This window comes from Coregonus lavaretus (assembly GCF_964263955.1).
Source record: "Coregonus lavaretus genome assembly, chromosome: 38".
Lineage (NCBI taxonomy): Eukaryota > Metazoa > Chordata > Actinopteri > Salmoniformes > Salmonidae > Coregonus > Coregonus lavaretus.
This window is the reverse complement of record NC_140025.1, coordinates 6658285-6669424: the sequence shown is the minus strand read 5'-3', so window position 1 is coordinate 6669424 and position 11140 is coordinate 6658285. Positions and strand designations below refer to the sequence as shown.

General features: G+C 41.4%; 1 pseudogene across 1 annotated transcript; it reads left to right on the top strand.

The window, feature by feature from the left end:
• The first annotated feature begins 67 nt into the window (after nt 1–67).
• Nucleotides 68–7081, top strand: LOC311112227 (glycogenin-1-like; annotated as a pseudogene). Its single transcript has 9 exons — nt 68–464; nt 715–853; nt 1156–1330; nt 1969–2126; nt 2494–2620; nt 2778–2991; nt 5010–5231; nt 5742–5888; nt 6806–7081. The product of its transcript is annotated as a glycogenin-1-like (transcript).
• Nucleotides 7082–11140: the final 4059 nt, after the last annotated feature.

Below are 11140 nucleotides of genomic sequence, written 5' to 3'. Positions count from 1 at the left end.
CGAGAACTCAAACAGACTCTCTGATTTGCTCTTGCTTACTTGCATCTGATTTGCTCTTGCTCTAAAAATGGCAGACGTATGAGTGTTGTGTAGCTACCAGCTTGAGGTTACACCCGCTGGCTTTAGATATAACCTCTCATATTACATTTACAACTAATACTACTATACGTTTTATAAAGCCAATCGAAATGGCTGTAAAAAAAATAGATTACTTTGTATTGATCATTCTGGATCTATTGTTTGTGGACAGTTACTACTGCTGGACTCGCTGGACTGTGGGACTACAGTCTCATCAACATATTGAAGTTTCATTTTAGGGGAAACTAGTGCATTTTCCGCCAAGTCCTCTCTGCCAGTGGTGCGGGACCTGATCTATCAACTTGACACTTTTATTACCATCTATCACTTTTACCTCTGCCTCAAGTTGTTATTCATTTAGAGGAGTCGCTGTCACACCATGCCAGGTAAGTACTCATCATTATATCATAAACATTTTAATATAACCTGTCAGTGTCAAGTTGATTGAGATCACTCTCTAATTTAATGCAAGAGGAAAACAGGAAGTGCTTGACTAATAACTTGAGAAATGAACTACTTTTAATTCCTAAAGAACGTAATGATGATGGCACTGTAAAACTGCTCAAATCCCCTGTTGGGTGTTAGTCATCTATTTCAATGAATAACACCTCCCACTCTTCCTTCCTGTGCCACCAGCGAATCAGGCCTTTGTCACCCTGGCTACCACAGACAGCTACTGCATGGGGGCTCTGGTGGTAGGACAGTGTTTACGACGACACAGGACCACACGCCAGACTGTTGTGATGGTCTCCACTAATGTCTCTAACCAGGCGCGGTGAGAGAAGTCCCTGCATCTCAGACAGAAATATAATATGATATCACTGAGTCATGGAGAGTGACGCATGACCTATTAGAATTTGAATTAAAGTTCTACTCTGTGTCTGTGACAGAGGTCCCAGAAAAGCGATCAGACAAATGCAGTATTTGGTTTCTCATCAGTTAAGGGGGCATTAGATTAACTGGATGGAGTCTTTTGCAGTCCTGGGTGCGCTGTGGACCTAGTGTATTTCTTGTGTATTGAAGTCATGTAAAATCAGATTGTAGTTGTAGTAAATCCCCTGTGTTCCCTCCCCACAGTGCTGACCTGGGCCATGTGTTTGACCAGGTCCTGGTAGTGGACGTGCTGGACAGTGGAGACCAAGCACATCTATCCTGGCTGGGACGACCAGAACTGGGGGTCACTTTCACCAAGCTCCACTGTTGGACCCTCACCCAATACAGCAAATGTGTTTTCCTGGATGCAGACACACTCGTAAGTGTACTGAAATCTCCCTAGACACCACTTGTCTCTAATATAAACACCCACTCAATAATCAATTTGTTTTAAAACCAAGGAATCAATCTTACTATGTCAAAGCTTGATCTTTACCAGCAAATCAATTTTAATATTTGAGTTGTGCAATATTGATCTGTAACTAACATGGACCCAAACATAGTTATTGAAAGGTAAATCAGTACCTAACATGAATGTTACAATCGCCATGGGACAAACCGTCATATTTTTGCTCTGTAAAAAGAAGTACAGAGGGCTTTCATGTGCTGCAGAGATAGGCGTGTTTGGTTTGAGTGTCAAGGCCAAGCAAATAGAGCCCCAACTGGTCACAGGGCCATGTAGGAAGTTCAACTGAAAATGAAACATAATGAGCACATCCAAACATAAACCAACAATACCATACAATCAAAAGTATGTGCTGTACCTACAAATGGCATCTTGACACTTGATCTGGAACTTGACGTTGATCAAATCTGTGTTCATGTTGCAGAAAATGTCCAACATATGTACTCTGTACAAATGGCATCATAAACTTGACCTTGACTTTGAGTTTTGATATTTTTGATGTACTAACCTGCTCTGTTTCCTGTTGACTCATGACCCTCCCTGGCCTGTAGGTGCTGTGTAATGTGGATGAGCTGTTTGAGCGTGAGGAGCTGTCTGCGGCCCCTGACCCTGGCTGGCCGGACTGTTTTAACTCAGGGGTGTTTGTGTTCCTCTCTGGACACCCACAGCAGGCTGTTGGAGCATGCACGACAACACGGCAGCTTCGACGGTCAGTCAGAACCCTTACCCTTGCTTCAAGTCCACATTCCAGTTCAACCCTAACCCTAGCCTCAACCCTAACCCTAGCTTCAAGTCCACATCCCAGTTCATCCCTAACCCGCAACGCTGACCCTAGCCCTTTAACTGTTTCTTCTTGAAAAACATTTGGAAAACATACCTTGATGTTAATTTCAGGAATATCAGAGCTATACCACACGGTTGAGAATACCAGCAATGCCATATTAGAAATGCAATTTGCATAGCAATTTTACTTATCTCAACAATATTACAGTACATAAATTACTTTACTGCTTTAATGGCTCTTCCTCATGATATGTGCTGACAGTAACTCTACTGTATACCCTCTGTGTTTTCAGGTGGGGACCAGGGCCTCTTAAACACATTTTTCAGTGACTGGGCTGTTAGAGATATCAGTAAACACCTGCCTTTTGTGTACAACCTCAGTGCCATCGCAGTCTACACCTATCTACCTGCTTATCAAGAGTGAGTATTATTTTACTTCAAATGGATAATTTCAGTAAATATGACATTTCTCTGATGGAAAAAGCATATTTTGTACCACAAGCCTGACTCCAACCCTGCTACTGTTTTTTTTTGCCTGATGTTGACCATATTGTACTGTTATCCTGGTCCCACACAGATATGGTCACAATGCTAAGATTGTCCACTTCCTGGGTTCAGTCAAGCCATGGAATCAACGTTCTAACTCACAGACCAATCAGCACACCAACAGCCCCCTGGAAGAGTTTGTTTACCAGTGGTGGACGGAGTACTCCTACTTACTTCTCCTTACAAAGACAATGTCCCATCAAGAACCTGCTGTGCCAATCCAACATGCTGGGCCAAAGCAACATGTAAGACGCAGTAGAATTGACTCATGTATTTTCCTCATACTGTATATGCACTCTATAACATAACCACATACAAAACAAAGTGTAAATGTCTTAGCATTGCAGTGTCATGTACTGTATACTGTGAACTAACATAGTGCGTCACAGCAGAGCTTATACAACATTTGAACATTTAGGTACAGTGCCTTACAAAAGTATTCATCCCCCTATTTTGTTGCATTACAACCTGTAATTTAAATGGATTTTTATTTGGATTTCATGTAATGGACATACACAAAATAGTCATAATTGGTGAAGTGAAATGAAAGAAATAACATAAAAAGTTAATAACAGAAAAGTGGTGCGTGCATATGTATTCAACCCCTTTGCTATGAAGCCCTTAAATAAGATCTGGTGCAACCAATTACCTTCAGAAGTCACATAATTAGTTAAATAAAGTCCACATGTGTGCAATCTAAGTGTCACATGATCTGTCACATGATCTCAGTATATATACACCTGTTCTGAAAGGCCCCAGAGTCTGCAACACCACTAAGCAAGGGGCACCACCAAACAAGCGGCACCATGAAGACTAAGGAGCTCTCCAAACAGGTCAGGGACAAAGTTGTGGAGAAGTACAGATCAGGGTTGGGTTATAAAAAAATATCCGAAACTTTGAACATCCCACGGAGCACCATTAAATCCATTATAAACAAATTGAAATAATATGGCACCACAACAAACCTGCCAAGAGAGGGCCGCCCACCAAAACTCACGGACCAAGCAAGGAGGGCATTAATCAGAGAGGCAACAAAGACACCAAAGAGAACCCTGAAGGAGCTGCAAAGCTCCACAGCAGAGATTGGAGTATCTGTCCATAGGACCACTTTAAGCCATACACTCCACCGAGCTGGGCTTTATGGAAGAGTGGCCAGAAAAAAGCCATTGCTTAAAGAAAAAAATAAGCAAACACGTTTGGTGTTCACCAAAAGGCATGTGGGAGACTCCCTAAACATATGGAAGAAGGTACTCTGGTCAGATGAGACGAAAATTGAGCTTTTTGGCCATCAAGGAAAACGCTATGTCTGTCGCAAACCCAACACCTCTCATCACCCCAAGAACACCATCCCCACAGTGAAGCATGGTGGTGGCAGCATCATGCTGTGGGGATGTTTTTAATTGGCAGGGACTGGGAAACTGGTCAGAATTGAAGGAATGATGGATGGTGCTAAATACAGGGAAATTCTTGAGGGAAACCTGTTTCAGTCTTCCAGAGATTTGAGACTGGGATTGAAGTTCACCTTCCAGCAGGACAATGACCCTAAACATACTGCTAAAGCAACACTCAAGTGGTTTAAGGGGAAACATTTAAATGTCTTGGAATGGCCTAGTCAAAGCCCAGACCTCAATCCAATTGAGAATCTGTGGTATGACTTAAAGATTGCTGTGCACCAGCGGAACCCATCCAACTTGAAGGAGCTGGAGCAGTTTTGCCTTGAAGAATGGGCAAAAATCCCAGTGGCTAGATGTGCCAAGCTTATAGAGACATACCCCAAGAGACTTGCAGCTGTAATTGCTGCAAAAGGTGGCTCTACAAAGTATTGACTTTGGGGGGGTGAATAGTTATGCACGCTCAAGTTCTGTTTTTTTGTCTTATTTCTTGTTTGTTTCACAATAAAAAATATTTTGCATCTTCAAAGTGGTAGGCATGTTGTGTAAATCAAATGATACAAACCCCCAAAAACTCCATTTTAATTCCAGGTTGTAAGGCAACAAAATAGGAAAAATGCCAAGGGGGGTGAATACTTTCGCAAGCCACTGTAAATATTTGCATTTGACAGACTGCATAGTGGGACTACAATGTACATCCTATAGAGAACATGTGTGTTTTCTCCTATGTCTGTTGTTCTTACGCAAATGTACCACCGAGAGAGATCAGAGTCCAGTACTCTTGTCCCCGTACTCTTCTCCTCTCTACACACCTCTACCAACGTACCTTAGGTGGTTCTCAACAGTACACACCATCACACTTTTTTTCACAGAGCCAGGGGAGAGAAGAAGAGAAGCCAAAGGGGAGAGAAGAAGAGAAGTCAAAGGGGAGAGAAGAAGAGAAGCCAAAGGGGAGAGAAGAAGAGAAGCCAAAGGGGAGAGAAGCTACAGTGTCGTTGATAGAGGACCTCACAGAATCATTACTCCGAGAAGTCACTCTGCTCACAGAGGAGAGGAAGAAGAGGCCCGATTCACCCACACAGCCAGGAGAAATGGTTAGTCTTTAACAAAAGGTGATAGAGCTTTTGCCTCTGCATTATCTATTCATTATGATTATTAATTAGTTATGACTTAGGTGTCTGATAGATCTTTAACCTAGCTCCGAATTACTATCAGCTTGAGGGATTTTGCGAATTTAAGGTTATCGCAGTGGCACACTTAAGGTTGTGATTCTAGAGGCTGTGCACACCCTGCCAATGTCAATGCATCATAGGAAGGAACAGTGTGAGAAAGTGACTGAAATGCTTTCTCAAAACCTATTGAAATCTGACTCAGTGACCTATATGATTGAGGCCATTGCTGTCAATACTTGCAACCTGGTGAATACAAATCAGTGGGTACTAATTACCCACTCTAATAGTAAATATGTATCATTTAACTATAACAAATCTTAAAGTGGATGCTTGTCAAATGCTTACAATTTTAGTTGTCTTGGTGTCTTTAGCGCTTGTTGTTGTGGAACGACCTATAACTCACTCCATGTGTGGTTGGTCCCTGTCCTACAGCGTACCCAACATCAGGATGTATCCACGGGGGAGGAGGGAGGAGCTGGAGACAGAAAAGCCAATCAGGACCCACCTGGACCGAGTGAGGAGGGGTCAGAGGTCACTGAAACAGCCTCCAACACCATGGAGGATCCTGCCACTGAACCTGTACGTCACCTGTCTACACTAACATACACTGAGTGTACAAAACATTAGGAAAGCTATGATCCCTTATTGATGTCACTTGTTATATCCACTTAAATCAGTGATGAAGGAGAGGAGACAGGTTAAAGACAGTTGAGACATGGATTGTGTATGTGTGCCATTCAGAGGGTGAATGGGCAAGACAAAAGATTTCAGTGCCTTTGAACAGGGTATGGTAATAAGTGCCTGGCGAACCGGTATGAGTGTGTCAAGAACTGCAACGCTGCTGGGTTTTTCACGCTCAACAGTTTCCCGTGTGTATCAAGAATGGTCCACCACCCAGAGGACATCCATCCAACTTTGGGAAGCATTGGAGTAAACATGGACCAGCATCCCTGTGGAATGCCCCGACGAATTGAGGCTGTTCTTGCAACTCAATGTTAGGTAGTTGTTCCGAATGTTTTGTACACTCAGTGTATATTTAAAGCCTACTATTAGGAACTGATTTAAGAAATTATCGATCTATCGTCCCATGTTTAAATGATCAACATTGTTGTTGGCAAAATACACATTCCTACTGTAGTAACATCCTCTGCTGGTGCACAACAGTATTAACACATTTGACCTCACAACAAAATATCACACATCGTATTGCTTCAAGGCCTCCCACTAACTATTCCTTAGTCATTTATTTGTATGTCCCTCATGTCTCCATCTTTCATTTTTCATTACTCTTCTGACGGATGGTGAATGGAATAGATACCTAATCTATTTTTGTTATCATCTTGGTTATTTCTAATATCATTAATCATCTTGGTTACTTATCTATTATATAATCTTGGTTATTTTGAATCTCTTTTATCATCTTGGTTATTTCAAATGTATTTTTTTGTTACATCTCGGCTATTTCCTGAAATATTATCTTGGTTATTTCCTTGTAGACTGCTGCAGAGACAGAGGAGGATGATCTGGAGCAGCGTAGGCTATGGGAGGATGGCCAGGCTGACTACCTGGGCAAAGACGCTTTCGACAACATCCAGAAAAAACTGGACCGATTTTTAGATTAGTAGCTTGTTTTGTGTGGCAAGATACTGTAGCAATAGTAGTGTATACTCATGTTCATGTTTATGTGTGTTATGTCTGTAGTGTAGGCCACCACTCTAATAGGGTTTTCTGTGTCCTTTTGCTGTAAAACAAAAATAAATATATAAACTTGATTCCAATTTCATAAAAAAATGTGGTCTTGGAATTCAAGTTTAAATGCATTCCTTATTTTGATGTTATTCTGGAAATATCTGGAAGATTTTAAATTGCCTTTATGTTGCCACTAGAGGGTACTGTGGCTTTTTAAATAAAGCACTTTTCCTGGTCAAAGTTAAAGTCACAATCAACTCCAACAGTCCTATAGGGGTCATGATAGTCTTGCATAGACTCCAGAGAGTAGGGAAACTAGGGAAAGAAGAAGTAATATTGGCCTCAGGGATCCTATCCATAGATGTTGTTGGATCAATATTCATCTATAGGCTTGTACACCCCTATTGTCCTAGGAGAGAATGGTAGCCCTCACTGTGAGGGTCTGGGAAAGGCTGTGTAGGCCTACAGAGGCTAAGGAGATATAAGGTCAGTACAGAACTGTTAACTCTATTCTGAAAGACTAAATACAACCTCAAACTGAATAGAATAATAACTTATTCCAAAACGTATAGGCTACTTACAGTAACAAGCCCACCTTCCCGCTCACTATCTCTCTAGTCCAGTCCGTTCCAGTCCTTCATCTTCCCATTTGGAGAACAGCAGCAGCCTTACGTAACTTAAGGCTGCACTTAAATGGACTAATCAGCCACACCTTTAATCAGTGAAGTGGGGCCAGCTGGCTGTATTCTCTACCAGTTATTCAATAGCATTGACATCACAATAACCCTCCTAAAGAATTTCACTACTGCCTGAGGCTATTTGCTTTGACAATCTCTTTTATTTGACACCCAGATGTTTTCTCAGAATTCCATAGCTTACATTAACTGTGCTATCCACCTACCCAGGTTTAAACTCTAGCAAACTGCATGCACCGATAAAAACAGGAGCTTCAGGAAATAACTCAGAGGGTGGAGGCGTGAGGAGCGAAATCTAGAGTATATTTCAGTTTGTTTCCTTTTGTTTACTCCCCTTAAATACGTTTCAGTGCTAGACACTCAGCGTCCCGGATCAGTGCCCGACCTCACTAATGCTCTTGTGGCTGAATGGAAGCAAGTGTCCGCAGCAATCTTCCAACATCTAGTGGAAAGCCTTCCCAGAAGAGTGGAGGCTGTTGTAGCAGCAAAGGGGGGACCAACTCCATATTAATGCCCATGATTTTGGAATGAGATGTTCGACGAGAAGGTGTCCACATACTTCTGGTCCTGTATTGTATGGTTTTGGTTCAACTCTGGTTATTAACACCAACATTGGGGTTCTTTTACACAGCTGAGTTTTCATTTAACTCTAATTTAAATGTATGCAGGCTTCCATTTATTTCAAGAAGCTTTTAGACTTCTGAAGAACAGTAGATCCACATCAAGAACCCCACACTTAAGTCAACGGTTCTTTATCCAGGCAAGAGTTATCCAAGGAACCTTAAGAGCTGAGGAAGAACCTTTTAAGAACCTTCTTTTTTTCAGTGTGGGTGGGAAGTTCAGACTGCGTGGAATTATTAAATGATACTTTTTATTTATTGTAGAATAGACTACTGGGGGCAGTAGGCCTAAATTATTATCCAACAATATTAATAGGCTATATGCTGAGTGTCTGCATCAAAATGCTTTCTCTTTGAATTCAATGCAAATATTTATAGAGACGGTTGGGATTTTGTTATTGCAGCGTTATTACATCTAATGTTGGATACACAAGACACCGTATAAGGTCAAATGAACTAAAATATCAAAGCAGAGCTGTTTTAAAGGTAAGAATTTACAGGACATTCCGCAGAATTGAAATATTCATAGAATAAAATCAGTCCCATCTATTCCCATCACACTTTCCAATTGTGGATGAACCAAAATCAGAATCAGAACCAGAAGGATTAAATAGAATTTCAAATGTTATCGATGCCTCCTTATGTCTCTATGAATTGTCAACGGTGTTTTTTGTTGGATGACCAATAACGGGACATTTGCGAGGGGGATAAGGGTGACAAGGATGCTTCAAAACCGTGTAGCCTGATCCTCCTTCCCGCCTTCTTTGTCACACGATAGCAGCTTGCCCACTAATATACGTTTTACTGAATTATAAAATATTATTATGACAATTTCCTAGAATGAATGCCAATAGAAATTAAGGGAAACATTTCCCCTGCTTTGCAATAGCCTAACTCATGCTAACACGAATGTGGCGCAACACGTTGGAGATAAAATTCAATAGGCTATTCAGCCTACACGATACACATAAAAGGAACTGCACATATTTTACTCCACATGAGCAATATATACAAACGATTTCCATGTTACGGTTGGTTAAATGACGCACCTTGAGCTTATGGTCAGAGCACTCAAGACGCGCCGCTGGACTTACCAAAGGGTCACCCTGGCGCGTCTCCGTATAAGCTATAAGTCGGGGTATCGTCTGCTTTTCTCACGATAAGCGTCAGATTCCGTGGTCGCAATCCACGTCTCGGCATATATACCATAGTATTACATAAAGAATGAGTAAGATGGCAAAAATAAACAAAGCCACTAAGATCGCCTTGTTAAATGGAGACAAGAAAGACTGCATGTCAGCAGCGAGGCAAGAGAGGGGGAATAAACGGGCTCTGTTGCTCCGGCTCTTATGAATGAAATGATGGACACGTTCTCTGCACTCTACAGCACCCGACCTATAGTCCTCCTTGGCATCTGCATTGATGCGTGCCAACTTGAAGAGTCAGACTGGCAGGCATCCACTGACCTATACATTTGTCCTTAGAGACCTCAACATTCACTGAAGCAACACAATTATAAATCATTATAGATAGACTACACTGGCCATGATTCCATAATCCTCAGATGTTGATAAACTGAGACGATTTCAAATCTCATTCATTTTTTAAATAATAAGGCAACAATTATTTCAATATCGTGCTCTGTTATTCGATGTTGGTTATTTTCCTATTATAGACTATGCATTACATCGATTAGGCCATAGCCTACTACACACTCTTTTACAAGATGAGAGGTTGTAGTATAGCTGCCAACTACATTATTTCTCAATACCATTTTCACCATGGCTTGTTTTCACATTCTCTTCGCTTTTACGCGCACCGCACAATATGGAAAGGCACCTTACAAATTCAAGTGAAACCCATGACATCTCGCTAGATGGCACAATCGCCCGGTTCAAATAGCCAAGGTGTTATCAGAGCAGTGGCTATTTTAGCATGTAAATCTTGTTGGGGCAAACAAAAACAAAAATGTGGGATGAATGCCAGCAAAGCCACTACACAACACAACACTAAACAATACATGAACTGCACTATAACGGTGACAAACGGTGCCCACAAACTGTTAGGGCCTACATAAAGCTGTCCCTACTGCAGAGTCCCAACAGCAGTCCCAACATTTTACCACTACTACGCCTGGCTATCAGCGGAGCCTTGTCTGGCAGCGAAACAATTCATTCAGCCTCATGTACTGCCTTTACATTTTTTTTGCTGATATGGCTGACTTGCTTAAACAAATGTGGTTTCTAATGACAACTGAGATGTACAAACTATGGCATAAGGGGACGACAAGCGGATAAGAGGCAATCCATAATTTCGATTAAGACATTAATGAGCGAGCTAAGACGGACGTAATCAATATAACTATTTGTTTAGCACTTTTGAAATGTACAGTGACAGAATTCAGAACATGGGCCGTTCTTACAGTGTTATCCCTGTACACCAAGCCAGAACCGTAGGATAAATAAAGGGGGCATATAAGCAGACAATGAAAGCTCTTACAATATTTGATGATTATATTTATCTAAAATAGGTTATAGGCTACATGTGCACCACCAAGTCAGAAGAGTAGGCGACATAAAAAAAAAATATTCCAAATTATTAGGGTGAGGCACATGGGCTACTAACAGCTTACTACACAACATACACTTAGTAATACTTTCTTAGCTACAGTATATATATCTCCCTGGCATATTACATAATTTATGCAGCAGCATACAATAAATTTTTGGACTCACCTTGTTGTGCTGTGCTCACTTGAACAGGAAGGTGGCGTGGCGGTCCTTCGTGGGCAAATTTAGTCATCAAAGTCTGGCGTTCTCTGGATTTA